Source organism: Petromyzon marinus, unplaced genomic scaffold (genome assembly GCF_048934315.1).
Source record: "Petromyzon marinus isolate PM22_M1 ecotype Great Lakes invasive population unplaced genomic scaffold, UKy_Petmar_22M1.pri1.0 PM_G_Scaffold_6, whole genome shotgun sequence".
In the NCBI taxonomy this organism is placed as follows: Eukaryota; Metazoa; Chordata; class Hyperoartia; order Petromyzontiformes; family Petromyzontidae; genus Petromyzon; species Petromyzon marinus.
This window is the reverse complement of record NW_027423013.1, coordinates 1,817,501-1,822,500: the sequence shown is the minus strand read 5'-3', so window position 1 is coordinate 1,822,500 and position 5,000 is coordinate 1,817,501. Positions and strand designations below refer to the sequence as shown.

At 39.7% G+C, this 5,000-nt stretch overlaps 1 pseudogene; it reads left to right on the top strand.

Moving 5' to 3' along the window:
• LOC142919106 (28S ribosomal RNA) overlaps window positions 1–5,000 on the top strand; it is a 10,546-nt pseudogene that overhangs the window by 3,638 nt on the left and 1,908 nt on the right.

Here is a 5,000-nt window from a genome sequence, read left to right as displayed (position 1 = left end):
ACTGAGGAAAGCTTACCAATGGTCTGTGAATGTTGCCAGGCACGCTTTGCGACTCTAAGTGGCCTTTCGCAGCACAAGAGGCATGCTCACCCAGTCACCCGTAATGAGGAAAGGATTAAAGATGGTATAAAGGGTACCTCGCAGAGAGGGGTACACCGTAGCTGCTGGTCTTTGAAGGAAGTAGAACAGCTGGCCCTTCTAGAGTTGCAGTTTCAGGGGAAAAAGAATATCAATAAGATCATTGCTGAAGCGCTTGGGACTAAGACCAACAAGCAAGTCTCTGACAAGAGACGGGACCTAAGTAAAAAGACAGGGGCCCCCATGTCAGACAGCTTACATTTTTCTTCTAGGCCTCTTGAGACATTGTCTCCCCCACCAAATGTAACAACGGGGACTTCATCCATACTCGCTCAAGCAGCTGAGCGGCTTACGAATGAGAATTCTGGGACCCTGGAAGAGCCTGCAATGGAGGCAATAAAGGCTTGGCTTAACGGCGAGGGCCAACATGATGCCCTCGTAGAAACTGCCACAGCATTGATGCTTTGTCCGATGAGATTGGTGAAAAACAAAGGCAAACGTTCAAAACCTGAGAACGACATTATTAAACCCAGGATATTACCCACACGATCTTGGATGAAGAAGAGAGCGGAAAAACGAGGAAGCTTCATGAAGCACCAGAAGCTCTTCTTTAAGAACCGCTCTCTTCTTGCGTCCTTAGTCCTGGATGGCACTGAACGTCATGAATGCCGAATCCCGAACGCAGATGTATATCGTTTTTACTGCGAAAAATGGGAGAAGGTGTTGCCATTCAATGGCCTGGGCCAATTTAAGTCATCAGGTGTTGCAAATAACGAATACTTTGAGCCCCTAATTTCGGTGGAGGAAGTTCAGACTGCCATACGGGCCATTAAACCAACGTCAGCAGCTGGGCCAGATGGCCTAACAAGGGCTGCAATCTGTGCTGCCGACCCCGAGGGTCGGACACTGACAGCCCTATTTAATGCATGGATGATTACAGGAATTATTCCCAAAGAGTTGAAAAAGAATAGGACGATTCTTATTCCTAAGGTTATGGACGATGAAAAGCTGAAAGAATTGGGGAACTGGAGACCAATAACGATTGGTTCAATGATTCTGAGATTATTTTCCAGAATAATGACTGCACGTCTTGCTCGTGCTTGTCCCTTAAACCCAAGGCAGCGTGGTTTTATAGCGGCATCTGGCTGCTCTGAAAATCTTAAGGTGCTACAGGACCTTATGAGACACGCTAAGAAATTGCACAGGCCGTTGGCTGTCATGTTCATCGACATAGCGAAAGCTTTTGACTCGGTTTCGCATGCTCATATTTTATGGGTGTTAAGGCACAAGAAAGTAGATGAACACGTGGTGGGCATCATCCAGAACGCCTACGATCGGTGTACGACCTCGTTCAAAAGCAATGGCGAGTCGACTCGAGAAATTAGCATACGTGTTGGTGTCAAACAGGGTGACCCCATGTCACCCCTGCTCTTCAATCTTCCCATGGACCCTTTGATATGCACCCTAGAGTCACACGGAGTTGGGTACTCCATTGATACCGACCACGTGACAGCTCTTGCGTTTGCTGATGATTTGGTGTTGGTGAGCGAATCTTGGGTTGGTATGGCCGCCAATCTAGTGATCTTGGAATCATTTTGTGGGCTATCGGGATTGGAGGTTCAGGCCAGAAAGTGCCAGGGCTTCATGATAAGCCCAACCAAAGATTCATATACGGTGAACAACTGCGACCCATGGACTATCAAAAATAAAGATGTCCATATGATCCAACCTGATGAATCAACGAAATACCTTGGTCTGAAAATTGGCCCTTTGACTGGCACTATACAGCCTGATCTACATTGTCAGCTAAAGACATGGATCTCGAAAATCGATGAGGCGCCTCTGAAGCCAACTCAGAAGGTTGAACTACTCAATGCCTATGCCCTACCCAGATTGTTATATCCTGCAGACCACTCGGACTGCAAGCAATCAACTCTCCGTGGGTTGGACCAAGAGATTAGAAAGGCGGTAAAAGGATGGCTCCACCTTCCCGCTTCAACTTGTGATGGACTGTTATATGCCAGAGCCCGAGACGGAGGCCTTGCCATCTTGAAACTGGAAAAAACAATCCCTTCGGTTCAAGTTAGAAGGCTGCAACGTATAGCAAACTCGTCCGATGCTATCACCCGTAATATTGTGTCCTCGCAGGGTATGGAGGAAGAATACCGTAATTTGTGGGTACGAGCAGGGGGTGACAGTGATGCAATCCCAACATTCGTTCTCAGGGACTCGGTGTCAAAAGAACCTGTATATCCGAGACCCTGCGATTGGAGGGAGCATGAATTTCAGAGATGGTGCGAAAAGCCGGTTCAAGGAAGGGGCATTGTAAACTTTGCGCATGATAGAATCAGTAATGCTTGGTTGAGGCCATGGTGCGGCTTTAAACAATGCTTTTTTATCGCAGCACTACAACTAAGGGCAAATATTTACCCAACAAGAGAAAGCTTGAACAGAGGCAGAGATGGGGCCTTACGTTCCTGCAGGAAATGCTCTGCCAGACTCGAGTCCCTTTCGCACATTCTCGGTCAATGTCCTGCAGTACAGAAAGCAAGAATTGCGCGACATAACAAGATCAGTAACATTCTGGCAGACGAAGCGGCTAGATTGGGCTGGTCTGTATACAAAGAGCCACGGTTCATATCCGAGACGGGAGAGATGAGAAAGCCTGACCTCGTGTTTGCAAAAGATGAGGAGGCGGTTGTGATCGATGTCACCGTCCGTTTTGAGCTTTCAAAGAATACCTTGTCAGATGCTGCCTCGCACAAAGTTTCGTACTATACCCCTCTTGGTGATCAAGTCAAAGTGCTGACGAAGGCTAGCAAGGTCACATTCTTTGGATTCCCGGTTGGGGCAAGAGGAAAGTGGCCCCTTGAGAATAACGAGGTACTTACCTCCCTGGGCCTGACCAAACCCAGAACGACATCACTGGCCAAGATGATTTCCCGCAGAACGCTGCTTTTCTCTCTTGATATTCTGAGAATGTTCTGTGGAAATTATGCGGTCTATGAACAGTCATAGACAACCTCCGAAACAAATAATAGTTTTGTTTTAAGATGTCATTTGTTTTAGATTGATTTTGTTATTTTCGAAGGTGAAGTCGGTTTTTATTTCATTTTACTATTTTCCACAATTTAGATTGTTATTTTCCAAGACGAAGTCTTGGTTCTTTTTTTTATTGTTAGTTTTTTTTTAACACGTCGTATTTGTTACTTTAGAGCTTAGAGGGGACTTTATTTTCGCCTTACTATTTTCTGCCTACAAAGAAGATTAAAAATAAGCTTTTTTCAAGATGGTTTTGTTATTTTCCAAGGTGAAGTCTTGGTATTCTTATTTTACTATTTTCCATAAAGAAGACCTTTCTTTTAGATTTTGTTATTTTCCAAGACGAAGACTTGGTATTTTTATTATATTGCTATTTTTTTACACGAAGCTTATTCAAGAGCACTTATATAGATTAGACTTTGTTATTTTAATTCTTTATTTTTTGGACTACATCAGTTCGAGAGTCCTGTAACTTACTATTTTCTGCCTACAAAGAAGATTACAAATAAGCTTTATTTAAGATGTTTTAGATTAGATTTTGTTATTTTCCAAGGTGAAGTCTTGGTTTTTTTATTTTACTATTTTCCACAAAGAAGACTTTTCTTTTCTTTTAGATTTTGTTATTTTTCAAGACGAAGACTTGGTATTTTTTTTGCTATTTTTTTACAGGAAGCTTTATTCAAGAGCACTTATATAGATTAGACTTTGTTATTTTAATTCTTTATTTTTGCACTACATCAGTTCGAGAGAAGACTACAAACCAGCTTTATTTAAGATGTTTTAGATTAGATTTTGTTATTTTCCAAGGTGAAGTCTTGGTTTTTTTATTTTACTATTTTCCACAAAGAAGACTTTTCTTTTAGATTTTGTTATTTTCCAAGACGAAGACTTGGTATTTTTTTATTGCTATTTTTTTTACACGAAGCCTATTCAAGAGCACTTATATAGATTGGTCTTTGTTATTTTAATTCTTTATTTTTGGACTACATCAGTTCGAGAGTCCTGTAACTTCCTATTTTCTGCCTACAAAGTCAGCTTTATTTAAGATGTTTTAGATTAGATTTTGTTATTTTCCAAGGTGAAGTCTTGGTTTTTTTATTTTACTATTTTCCACAAAGAAGACTTTTCTTTTCTTTTAGATTTTGTTATTTTCCAAGATGAAGACTTGGTTTTTTATATTGCTATTTTTTTTTACACTGCTTTAATCAAGAGCGCTTATATAGATTAGACTTTGTTATTTTAATTCTTTATTTTTGGAATACATCAGTTCGAGAGTCCTGTAACGTACTATTTTCTGCCTACAAAGAAGACTACAGACAAGCTTTATTTAAGATGTTTTAGATTAGATTTTGTTATTTTCCAAGGTGAAGACTTGGTTTTTTTATTTTACTATTTTCCACAAAGAAGATTTTTATTTTAGATTTTGTTATTTTCCAAGACGAAGACTTGGTATTTTTTTTATTGCTAGTTTTTTTTATATATGTTACTTCAGAGCATAGAGAGGACTTTATTTTTACCTTACTATTTTCTGCCTTCAAAGAAGTAACGTACTATTTTCTGCCTACAAAGAAGACTACAGACAAGTTTTATTTAAGATGTTTTAGATTAGATTTTGTTATTTTCCAAGGTGAAGACTTGGTTTTTTTATTTTACTATTTTACACAAAGAAGATTTTTCTTTTAGATTTTGTTATTTTCCAAGACGAAGACTTGGTATTTTTTTTTATTGCTAGTTTTTTTTATATGTTACTTCAGAGCATAGAGAGGACTTTATTTTTACCTTAATATTTTCTGCCTTCAAAGAAGATTAAAAATAAGCTTTATTCAAGATTACTTATATAGATTAGACTTTGTTATTTTAATTCTTTATTTTTTGGAGTA